Here is a 13,348-nt window from a genome sequence, read left to right as displayed (position 1 = left end):
TGGCGAATGGTAGTCTGCGCAATGCCATGGCAAACTAGAATCTGTTATAGATAACTAGGGAGGACATCGGCCATGGGTTTTTCTGTTTTCTTCCAGAGCCGGTAATGGATGTGATGTGTAGCACATTGCTCAGACGTTCTCTATGCTGTGCCAGGCTTGGCCCCCTGCAGCTCTTCATCCAACAATGGCACATGGCACTGTTTGTATTCTTGCTGACGTCTGGCATGTTTCTCTCTGTGCTGCCGCTAATGGTTTCCACAGTAACCCTTATTTCATATGATCTGTTCCTATCGAAACAGCAGGATATGCTAACCAACGTTTATTGCCTGTGACATCATCATTTCATGTGTGCGATGAAGAACAAAAAAACAGTCTTTTGGGATGGAGGACTGCTCAGAAATACAAAGATGGGAGCTGTCTTTGATGACTTGTGGTGAAGTACAAACTTTAAGATTGTCACCCCCATCCTCACTCTATTTACACTTCCTTTGTGAAATGGTAGAGGTACAGTGTACCCCATTACCAATTCACATAGGGGGGGGGGGGGGCAGGATCTGGGGGTCCCCTTTGTTAAAGGGGTCTTCCAGATTCTGATAAGCCCCCCCGCCCGCAGACCCCCACAACCACCGGGCAAGGGTTGTGGGGATGAGGCCCTTGTCCCCATCAACATGGGGACATCCTCCCCATGTTGAGGGCATGTGGCCTGGTGCGGTTCAGGAGAGGGGGGGCCGCACTCTGCCCCCCCCTCTTTTCTGCGGCCGGCCAGGTTAACGTGCTCGGATAAGGGTCTGGTGTGGATTTTTAGGGGGACTCCACGCCATTTTTTTTTATTTGGGGTGGAGTTCCCCTTAAAATCCACGCCAGACCTGAAGGGCCTGGTATGGATATTTGCGGGGAACCCTACGTCATTTTTCCCCTTAATATCCATTCCAGACCTGAAGGGCCTGGTAATTTAATTTGGGGGAACCCCCACACATTTTTTTCCCCCGGCGGAATTAAAATTCCGCGGCTAGGGGGAGTGTAGTATTTAAATCAGGCACGTCCCTGCGCCGATTTAAATGCGCATGCGCCGCCTGCGAATTTTCCCGGCGTGCATTGCTCCCAGTGACGTCGCTAGGACGTCATTGGTTTCGGCGTGAACCTAAATTACGTCCATCCGTATTCGCGACCGACTTACGCAAACGACATAAAAATTCAAAACTCGGCGCGGGAACGACGGCCATACTTAACATTGGATACGCCGCATATAGCAGGGGTAACTATCCGCCGGAAAAAGCCGAACGCAAACAACGTAAAAAAAAGTGACGGACGGGCGGGCGTTCGTTTCTGAATCGGCGGATCTCCTCATTTGCATATTCGTCGCATATACAAATGGAAGCGCCACCTAGCGGCCGGCGGGAGATTGCAGCCTAAGATCCGACGGTGTAAGTCACTTACACCTGCCGGATCTAATGGAGATCTATGCGGAACCTGATTCTTATGAATCACTCGCATAGATCCGACCGTCGTATCTCAGAGATACGACGGCGTATCAGGAGATACGCCGTCGTATCTCTATCTGAATCTCCCCCAGCCAGTGCAGAATTAATGAAAAATAATCTGAATTACCCACCACCACTCCAACTAGCTTGGGGGGGGGGTCTATTATTTTTTCATTATCTGTGCCCCTTTCTGATGATCATGTGCTGGTCGGAGCGGAGGGAATATTTCTTCAGTTTCGGGCGCATGCCCATTCAGCTCCGCTCGCATGTTCTTCTGCCTTGGCTCAAATCCCGGCCAGCCGCCTGCCTGCTTATCTCCTTGCCTTCCCTGGTGGAGTGATCTTCCTCCGCTCCCCACCCAGTAGTAGCCGGGGGCCCAGAGAGTGAGACTTGACAGGCTGTGAGGCGGGCGGCAGCGGGCGGCAGCGGGCAGAGAGTCGCTGATTGCCGCCATTACTAGTAAAAAAATATGTCCCCGGATTTCATTTTCAAAATCTGGTCACCTTACTGTATTTCCCATTCAGAATTCAACAATATAAGCACAGGGATGTGAGTGAAAAGGAATGGTACTTTCTTCTACGCAACATCCAGTAATAGAAAATCAGTAGCAGTAATGCTTTGGCCCCCGTCACCTCCTGGGCCCCGGGGTCAATTACACCTTCTGTAACCTCTGTAGTAGTACATGTGCTGCTCAGTATTGTGAATTCCATCTAAGAAGTCAGAATCTCTTCGTCATCCAGGCAGCCACACATTTCATGCTGATGTGAAGTCAGGCCGGGTAACAATGTGGCCCTTTGAGAGGGGGGACGTGCGGAGTGAACGTTGTGCGGTGTGGTCAGGGGCGGCCCGGGACGGTCTGTAGCAGAGTCGTCGTTTGTATTCCTTCTGATTCATATGGATGAAATCACGATGATTGCAACAAGCCTTCCTCCTCTTCCCCCACCGCTGTGTGCCCTCTGCACACACTGTACCATTGTATACAGGCAGACTAATTATTGTAACCTCTCAACTTTACACTGCTTCTATTCAAAATCAAGGCCCTGGGGGGGGGGGGGGGGGGGACGCTGCATCTATATTAGGAAAAATGTTAGACCTCACTATAACCCTTTACTGTCAGTCTGGATTTACCAAAGCCCAAATGCACAGACATTATCATACAGAAGCGTGCATAGCATGCCGCTCTCCCACCCTTAGGTCTCATTCACACCTCAGAGCATGCGTTTTTATGTACACAAAACGCACACGTGCTGGCATACGATTTTACAATGCATTGAACCACAACTGATTTTTAATATACATTGTAGTGTGCTGGTTCTTTTTTTTTTTCTTGCTTTTTACTTCTGTTGTATAAGTAGGGTGACCAGACATCTACGGTTTCCGGAAACAGTCGCCCGGATTGAGGACACTGTCCTCGGAGCCAGTCTGTCCCCGGATTTGTCCCCGGATTGCAGAGTGCACGGCGGCTATTGGAGAAGCTTTTGGTAGGGGATACTGAGGAGCGTCTGGGTGTCGGGAACAGTACCTGGTGCTGGGGAGAGCCCTGTTCTGATAGATTATCATGGAGGCCATGGAGAGGTGAGCAAAATCAAATGATCTACACTGTTCATGTTGAGGGGGTGGGTGAGTAGTGCAGGAATCAGGTAGGTCAGTGTAGTGGTCAGTATAGAACTCAGGTAGGTCAGTGTAGTGGTCAGTATAGGAATCAGGTAGGTCAGTGTAGGAATCGGGTAGTTTAGTGCAGTGGTCAGTGTAGGAATCAGGTAGTTTAGTGCAGTGGTCAGTGTAGGAATCAGGTAGGTCAGTGTAGTGGTCAGAGTAGGAATCAGGTAGGTCAGTGTAGGAATCAGGTAGTTTAGTGCAGTGGTCAGTGTAGGAATCAGGTAGTTTAGTGCAGTGGTCAGTGTAGGAATCAGGTAGGCCAGTGTAGTGGTCAATGTAGGAATCAGGTAAGTCAGTGTAGTGGTCAGTGTAGGAATCAGGTAGGTCAGTGTAGTGGTCAGTGTAGAAATCAGGTAGGCCAGTGTAGTGGTCAGTGTAGGAATCAGGTAGGTCAGTGTAGTGGTCAGTATAGAACTCAGGTAGGTCAGTGTAGTGGTCAGTATAGGAATCAGGTAGGTCAGTGTAGGAATCGGGTAGTTTAGTGCAGTGGTCAGTGTAGGAATCAGGTAGGTCAGTGTAGTGGTCAGTGTAGGAATCAGGTAGGTCAGTGTAGGAATCAGATAGTTTAGTGCAGTGGTCAGTGTAGGAATCAGGTAGGCCAGTGTAGTGGTCAGTGTAGGAATCAGGTAGGTCAGTGTAGAAATCAGGTAGGCCAGTGTAGTGGTCAGTGTAGGAATCAGGTAGGTCAGTGTAGTGGTCAGTGTAGGAATCAGGTAGGTTAGTGCAGTGGTCATGTATGTCAGTGTAGGAATCAAGTTGGTCAGTACTACTGTACTAGTGGAAGGGACTCAGGGAGTGCTAAAAGTCTGGCAGGGGCTGCACATTTCTTGGCTTGTCCCAGGAGCTGACAACCCACGCTACACCACTGACTGCATATATAATTTTAGGAAAACACGCATATAAAATAGTTTACCATTTGCCAATTGAAAAAAAAATATGTCCCCGGATTTCATTTAAAAAATCTGGTCACCTTATATTAACCACTTCCCGACCGCCGCATGTATATGTACGTCCACAGAATGGCACGTACAGGCAAATGGGCGTACATGTACGCCCTTGCCTTCTAGCGGGGGGGGAGTCCAATGGGGCCCCCCCCCCCCGCTACATGCGGCGGTCGGGTTCCCTCGGGGAGCGATCCGGGACGACGGCGCGGCTATTTGTTTATAGCCGCTCCGTCGCGATCGCTCCCCGGAGCTGAAGAACGGGGAGAGCCGTGTGTAAACACGGCTTCCCCGTGCTTCACTGTGGCGGCGTATAGATCGAGTGATCCCTTATATAAGGGAGACTCGATCGATGACGTCAGTCCTACAGCCACACCCCCCTACACTAGGTGTACCCTAACTCCTACAGCGCCCCCTGTGGTTAACTCCCAAACTGCAACTGTCATTTTCACAATAAACAATGCAATTTAAATGCATTTTTTGCTGTGAAAATGACAATGGTCCCAAAAATGTGTCAACATTGTCCGAAGTGTCCGCCATAATGTCGCAGTCACGAAACAAAATCGCTGATCGCCGCCATTAGTAGTAAAAAAATAAAATAAAATAAAAATGCAATAAAACTATCCCCTATTTTGTAAACGCTATAAATTTTGCGCAAACCAATCGATAAACGCTTATTGCGATTTTTTTTACTAAAAATAGGTCGAAGAATACGTATCGGCCTAAACTGAGGGAAAACATATTTTTTTAGTAATGTTTTTGGGCGATATTTATTATAACAAAAAGTAAAAAATATTGCATTTTTTTCAAAATTGTCGCTCTATTTTTGTTTATAGCGCAAAATAAAAAAAACGCAGAGGTGATCAAATTCCACCAAAAGAAAGCTCTATTTGTGGGAAAAAATGGACGCCAATTTTGTTTGGGAGCCACGTCGCACGACCGTGCAATTGTCAGTTAAAGCGACGCAGTGCCGAATCGCAAAAAGGGGCCAGGTCCTTTAGCTGCATAATGGTATTATGTGGTTAATATGCATTGCGTGTGCTGGTTCCTTTTTTTTTCTTGCTGTTTTTTTTTTTAACAGAAAGAGTTTTCTTGCTGTTTACTTCTGTTTTATAAAAAGGTAACTTCACTTTCTCAGGAAAAATACAAAAGTGACATACATATCAGCGTATGTGAGTTCAAGCGTTAGAGCCGGCGAGTACAAAATCTGCAGGAAAACAAGGTAACAGCAAGTGAATAGGACCCTGCTGGTCCCACTCAATATGTGTGAAATGTTTTTTTCCAATCCAATGTGTCAATCTGAGACAGAGAAAACCTGCACAGTTTGGGCAAACAAGAATGTCTTGCGGAGGGGGGGAGGGGGGGCTGGTTCCCTCCACCCCGCCATCGGACTGCCCCAGTCACAGTTACATCACAGGCACTGTGTACTCTACGACGTTGCAACAAAGTGGACGGCAACCCCTCCGGGATATGAAGAATAAAAAAGATAATAAAGGGGGATAGAAACAAGTAACCACCCGTTCTCTAAGATTTCTGTCATTAACTTCTTGAGACCCGCGCTATAGCCGAATGACGGCTACAGCGCGGACCTGAATATCCAACTGGACGTCAATTGACGTCCGCCCCTTTGGGCGTTCCCCGCGCGCGCTCCAGAGCGCACAGCGGGAAAAATCTGTGTTGGCCGTGTCCCTTGGACACAGCCAATTACAGATCGCCGCGAACGGCCAATCAGAGTGGCCATTTGCGATGCGATCTGTGCGGCCAATGAGAGATGATCTCATATGTAAACATATGAGATCATCTCTCATTGCCGTTTTACACAGAGACAGCGGCCCATATTCTCTGTAAATGTCCGCGGGCGGCGCGTAAGGCATTTACACTCCGCCGCCCCAAACTACAGGAGCAAGTGCTGTATTTCCCAAACACTTGCTCCGTAGTTTGGGGCGGCGGAGTGTAAATGGCCCGGCGTAGCCACGCGTATATCTTCAAGGGGGCGGCTTCTATTCAAATTAAGCGCGCCCCCGATTCTAAGTAACTGCGCATGCGCCGGGCTTAAAAAAGCCCAGTGCGCATGCTCCAGTCCTCCGCGGAAAACGTCAATGACGCCAACGTGTGCGTCATTGACGTAAAGTCGTATTCAAGAATGACTTAGGGAAACAACGTAGCCGACGGAAAAACACGACGCGGACCGACGCTATCCGTAACATGGCCTACGTGGGACATGCGGAAACTTACTCCTCATATAGCAGGAGTAAGTTTCCGCTTACGCAAACGACGTTAGCGACGGGTACGCGACGCGAAATCGTTCGGGAATCGGCGTAGCAGGCTCATTTGCATAAACAAATGAGACCTTCACGTAAATGCCATCTAGCGGCGGGCGGCGTAATTACATTTAAGATCCGACAGTGTAAGTGACTTACACATGGCGGATCTTAAAGCGGGGGTTCACCCTTAGAGGGCACTTTTTCCCCTTAGCTTCATGCTCGTTTTCTCTAGGGGAATCGGCTATTTGTATTAAAATATGTGCAGTACTTACCCGTTTTCGAGCTGCATCTTCTTCCGTCGCTTCCGGGTATGGGCTTCGGGAATGGGCGTTCCTTCTTGATTGACAGTCTTCCGAGAGGCTTCCGACGGTCGCATCCATCGCGTCACGATTTTCCGAAAGAAGCCGAACGTCGGTGCGCAGGCGCAGTATAGAGCCGCACCGACGGTCGGCTTCTTTCGGCTACGAGTGACGCGATGGATGCGACCGTCGGAAGCCTCTCGGAAGAATGTCAATCAAGAAGGAACGGCCGCTCCCGAAGACCCATACCCGGAAGCGACGGAAGAAGATGCAGCTCGAAAACGGGTAAGTACGGCTCATATTTTAATACAAATAGCCGATTCCCCTAGACCGAACGAGCAGGAATCTAGGAGAAGAAAAAAATTTTTTTTAGAAATGGGTGAACTCCCGCTTTAAGTGTATCTATGCGAAAATGATTCTAAGAATCAGTCGCATAGATACACGGGCCAAAAAAGAGGAGATACGATGGAGTATCCTGAGATACTCCATCGTATCCTTACTCAGAATATGGCCCAGCGTCCTGTCTCTGGAGTGGAGACCGATCTGTGTCTCTTGTACATAGGGACACAGATCGGTCACCTCCCCCAGTCACCCCCCTCCCCCTACAGTTAGAACACTATGCAGGGAATACATTTAACCCCTTCCTCACCCCCTAGTGTTAACCCCTTCAATGCCAGTCACATTTATACAGTAATTAGTGCATATTTATAGCACTGATCGCAGTATAAATGTGAATGGCGCCAAAAATGTGTCAAAAGTGTCCGATGTGTCCGCCATAACGTCGCAGTCCCAATGAAAATCGCAGATCGCCGCCATTTCTAGTAAAAAAAATAAATAATAAAAAATAATAATTCTGTCCCCTATTTTGTAGGCGCTATGGGCCAAATCCACAAAGATCGTGCGTAACGTAAATTTTTCCATTTAAGTTACACTGCCTTAAAATTTCTACCTAAGTGCCCGATCCACAAAGCACTTACCTAGAAATTTTGGGCTGTGTAACTTAAATTCCGCCGGCGCAAGGCGTTCCTATTCAAATGGGGGCGATTTCCATTTAAATTAGGCGCGCTCCCGCGCCGGCCGTACTGCGCATGCTCGTGACTTCATTTTCCCGGACCGCATAGCGCGAAATTACGTTACGCCGAGCTTTGTGGATTGCGACGGGTCAATAAAGTTGCGTCGGGAAAAAAAAAAGATACGGCGGAAAAAAAAAATTCAAATTTAAAAAAAAATCGCGTCGCTGGAAAGAAAGGTCTGCTTTTACATGGTGTACTAACTTTACACCTTGTAAAAGCAGCCCTAATTTTGCGTATGCAAACTAAAACTTACGGAGAAAAAACGAAGCTGAAAAGCTTCGTGGATCTCCCTAAGTGCTAATTTGCATACCCGAGGCGGCATTTCGACACGAAATGCCCCCAGCGGCGGATGCGGTACTGCATCCTAAGATCCGGCAGTGTAAGTCCCTTACACATGTCGGATCTTCTGCCTATCTATTGGAAACTGATTCTGTGGATCAGTTCCATAGTTAGGAACAGGGATACGACGGCGTAACAGCAGTTACGCCGTCGTATCCCTTTTGTGGATTTGGCCCTATAACTTTTGCGTTATTGCGATTTTTTTTTTTTTTTTTTTACCAAAAATATGTAGAAGAATACGTATCGGCCTAAACTGAGAAAAAAAAATGTGTTTTTTTTTTTAAATTGGCATATTGATTATAGCAACAAGTAAAAAATATTGTATTGTTTTTCAAAATTGTCGCCCTTTTTTGTTTATAGCGCAAAAAATAAAAACCGCACAGGCGATCAAATACCACCAAAATAAAGCTCTACTTGTGGGGAAAAAAGGACGTCAATTTTGTTTGGGAGCCACGTCGCACGACCGCGCAATCGTCAGTTAAAGCGACGCAGTGCCGGAGGCTGAAATTTCATCTGGGCAGGAGGGGGGTATATGTGCCCAGTAAGCAAGTGGTTAAGAAGTGCAGAAAGTCTTTCATTCATCATGATCCAAGATTGCTTAGCTTTGACCTTATCAAGTACTGTAAGGTAATAGCTGACTTCCAGAATCGTGCGATGGTAATTCGAGCTTCTATAAAGAAAATCAACCTTTTCACGTGTCTCAGTATCTCTTTCACAGGATAGCCCAATAGAAGCTTGTTGTGGAGATTTCTTAAGGTTCACTTGGGTCAGGGAATAAAGAAAATTATAGATGCGCGTCCAATAACGCTTTACTTTCGAGGACGTCCACGTCCACCTAACGTGTGCCATCCTGGGTGCAACCACGGAAGCACAATGTAGAGGCTCCTGGGACAAAGGAGGCCAATCTGGTCAGAGCCATATACCATTGAAGTAGTATCTTATAGTTAGCCTCGATGAAGGCTTTAACTCCTTAACGACTTGCCACCCAAGTAACACATAAATGTGTCCATGGACATCTGAGGTTTCTGTGCTGAGAGCAGGGCCGGTGCTACCACTAGGCAAACTAGGCAGCCGCCTAGGGCACACTGCTGCCTAGGGCACCTGGCCACTGGTGTTCCTGCTCTCTTCTCTCTGCCACTAAGTCTCAGCATCAGCAGGCAGCCACCGCTCTATTCGCACATAGTGTCAGAGGCGCAGTGGCGGCGGAGGACGGTGTCTGTGTCCCGACTCCCGAATGAATGGAATCCAGCAAACATTCAATGATGGGTGCTGGAGGGCTGCATTGATGGGCACTGTTGGGCTGCATTTGATGTGCGCTGGTGAGGCTGCATTTGATGGGCGCTTCATTAAAAAGGTGGGGTATACATGGGCAGGGCAAAGGGGGTGGGGCTAAGGGGGGTGGCAAAATTAGGTTTCGCCTAGGGTGTCAAAAATCCTTGCACCAGCCCTGGCTGAGGGTGTCCTCACTACATCCTCCTCTCACGGTGACTGAGATGTCATAGACAGCCCCCTGTCTCTAGTAATGGTCGGGAGCTACTGGGACAGTGGCCACGTTGACAGCCAATCACTGTAGTCTTCATAGGCGTGCACACAGGGTGCCCAGGCACACCCTAATCACACTGTGCAGCACAGATTCCCCCTGCTGCCCTAGCCCTTCCCCCCCACAGCACTACCGACTTTCCTCCTCTCCTCTCCCGCCAGTCGTTGCTGCGGAGATGTTTCAGGGTGAGTGAGGGAAGGGGCCGATAAATATGTAATTTACTGGCCCCTTCCCATTCTGAATAAACAGCGTGAGTGATTGGTAGTGTGTGTTTGAGCTTTTGGGTGCACACCCTAACGCATTTGGCTGTGCAAACCTATGGTAGTCTCATTATCAGGCTGTCGTTCCAGGAGAGAAGATTCAGTTAAAGGGATGCTGGGGCTGGACGGGAGGAGGTTCATATCATTTCCAAAGTTATTTTTCTGAAAGGAGTTGTAAAAGTAGAAGGTTTTTTTTTATCTTAATGCATTCTATGCATTAAGGCAAATACCTTCTGTATGTAGCAGCCCCCCCAGCACCCCCTAATTACTTACCTAAGCCCCATCTATCTCCTGCGATGTCCACAAGTGTCTTAGCCATCCGGGACTCTCCTCCTGATTGGTCAAGACACAGCAGCGGTGCCATTGGTTTTGCGGCTGTCAATCAAAATCAGTTAGCCAATCAGGGGAGAAAGGGGAGGGTGGGGCTCCGTGTCTGAAGGGACACATGGAGCAGTGACTCGGTTTGGGTGCCCCATAGCAAGCTGGGGGCACTCCACAAGAGGGAGGGGCCAGGAGCAGTGAAGAGGGACCAGAGAAGAGGAAGATCTGGGCTGCTCTAAGCTAAACCAACTGCTCAGAGGAGGTATGACGTTTGTTATTTAAAAAAAAAAACAAAAAAACAAGACTTTACAATCACTTTAAATCTTCAGCTTTAATATAATAATACCCAGTCTGTGGTAGCCTCCATTTTCCAGTGGGTTCCTACCCACAGTGACTGTACCAAGATATTGCAGAGTTGACCTGGTCCAGTGTCCGGCAGAGTGACCCTTACCTACTGGTTGGGGCATAGTTGACCTTCTACTGTGGTGTTTCTCCTTGATCTGCAGCAGCTGGAATAGTTTCAATGTGTTTTTACAGTTGATAGAGATCAAAATTCCCTAAAGAAACAGATTAATCTGTGAAACACGTCGGTACTGATCATCGAATATTTCTATCAATTTACTTTTTGACTATAATGTTTTGCCCTACATGTACAGTGGGATATTTTTAAGTTTATATGGTCATGTTTGGACCCAACCTACAATTTCATTAATTTGTAATAAAGTTGATCTGATTTTAATACTGTCATGGATCTTGAACAACCGAAGCAGGAGTGGACAGCAGAGTTAAGCAGGCTGATCCGGGCAGAGATGCGGTTGGACGAGAGCTACAGAGCCCTCCGGTGGTATGTAGTCCAAGAGTGCCCGTGGTCAGCGGATGACAGCCCCATGGAAGGCTTTGACTATGATGGCCTGGGATTGTTGTATTGGAGGATGTCCAGGGATCCCAACTTTGTGAGCGATCGGGAGTGGCGTTGGGAGGAAATAATGGAGCACAGAGAGCGAAGACTGAATGTCCCGGAAGTGCACTGGTTACAGGAAGATTTGGAATTCCTGGCCGCTCAGGAATGGGAACTGGAAATCGCCTACAAACAGCTGCTAGACTCCGCTCAGCAGCAGGGTGAGGTTCCCTTTACCTGGGACTATGAGGAAATATCAGCTGACAGTGATGAAATCCTGGCTGAAGAATCGGCAATATGGCAGAGTAACAGTGGGCTTTGCCAACCTGCCCCTGCAGACCCAGAGGTCTTATGGCGGATGCAGCAAGCGCTGACTGACCTTGATGATCCTGTTTCTGCATGGAATGATTTTGAATGGAGGAATGTGCCTGTCCAGCAGTATGCCAGTGAATCGGCAGTGGAAAATCTGGAGATTGCCATTCCCAAAGCTGAAGTACTGACCGCAGGGCCGAGCTCTGCTAACCTCTGCTCAGTACCTATAGCATCTTCTGGGTTCCATGGACAGGAGATGGTGAACCTCTATCCCCCAGACACCATTTGTAGAGACAGGGGATTTGATAGACTTTTCTGCTGAGGAAGAACAACCAAGGGCAGTATTTGTGGAGTTACAAGGAACTTCCCCAGCTGAAGCGCTGGTCACCGGACAGAGGGATCAAGACCTCTGCCCCACCCCTGTGGTAGTTCCGGAGGCTCAGGGTGAGAAGATGGCAATCACTCCCCAGCCACAGATTACAGAATGTATGGACTGTTCAGAGGATGTTATGGATTATGCACTCCCAGCAGAAGTGCTGGCAACAGGGCAGAGTGCTAGCCATCTCTGCCCAGCACCGGGACCAACTGTGGAGTTCCAGGGAGCCGGGGCGGTTGGCCCCCCTCCCCAGCAACAAGCTGAGGTGGTAAAGCTCGTACTCCCAGCTGAATCACTGGCAGCAGGGCAGGATGCTACTGGCGGCTGCACCCCACTACAGCTTGAGCGGATATCGGTGGATGGGACTGTGGTCTCCACTCACAGCAACCCAGCAGAACAGCTGGCAACAGAGCAGAGTGCCCCGGGCCTCTGCTCTCAACTAACAGAAGAGGGGGTTCCTGTGGTAGTGGATGGGACTCCGATCTCCACTGACACAACCCCAGAAAATTGTGCGGCACGGAGACAGGAGGATGTCGGCTTTGCTTTGCAAGCCCCGGGGGATTTTCACCTAGCATCAGTGGATGAGACTTCAGTCTCCACTGGTATACCCCAGGAATGGTGGCCAGTTGGCCCAGATCCCCAACAGCATGATGAACTGAGCCCAGCCACCCTGTCTTCTCTCCAGCGGCTGAAAGGACTCCAGGGAGAAGGGCCAGTCCAGGCCTCTCCCCAGCGGCAGGCGTGTTCTCTGAGAGAGGCAGAGATTGGCTGGGTGAGTAATGCTCTGTTTGGGACAAGGTATCTGGGGTACTGGGTGGGTACCGGAATTGGGATCTCTCCCAGTGTTAGTCTCCTGCCAAAGGGGGAGATGTGTGACAGACCTAGCCGGGACAGAGGCTTTTGGAGAGGACTGAATGCAAGCCTCTTGCCGTCCAATTATGGGCCAGGACCTCAAAACAGGAAGGCAGATGGGTCATCCCAGCAGACAGTCCTGGAACCTTAAGACTACTTTTCCAACATCCTCGAGTTGACCCGTTTGGGTCCCACTGCGGCTGTTGGACTGTTTCCCAGGGGAAGTAATGTCATGGATCTTGAGATATTAAAGTGTTTCTACTTGACATCTGTTACACAGGAGAGGGACATTACAAGCTGTTGGCTTATTCAATGCAAGGACACCTGCGTTTTAAGATGCTAAGTAAGCTGAATTGTGAAAGACATTTCCATTATGTGATAACCCTGTTTTAAAGCCTTTTGATTAGCAGGTGTGGGTATCTGTCGGAGACAGTCCGTCTGGCTAGAATTGTGGATTGAAGGTTAATTGAATCTATTATGTATGTTTGAAGATGTATGTGTTTACGCTAAGGGACTTTGTATTGTTCTAAAGGTCAGAAGTCTCCTGTCAGCTGTATTGAATTAGCATTCTATTGTCTAAAGAAATGTAACCTCTCAGAGGTAGTAATTAAGTTCTGCTAAATAGACCGGGCTATTGTGTACATTGATTACCCCCTGGGGCTTCTGTCTCAATACACATAAGCCTTTCTATCCAAGCTATTGGGCCAATCCCTGTTGACTATTTCAAGTCCTC

This window comes from Rana temporaria, chromosome 11, assembly GCF_905171775.1.
Source record: "Rana temporaria chromosome 11, aRanTem1.1, whole genome shotgun sequence".
Lineage (NCBI taxonomy): Eukaryota > Metazoa > Chordata > Amphibia > Anura > Ranidae > Rana > Rana temporaria.
Note: the sequence above shows the minus strand (reverse complement) of the source record.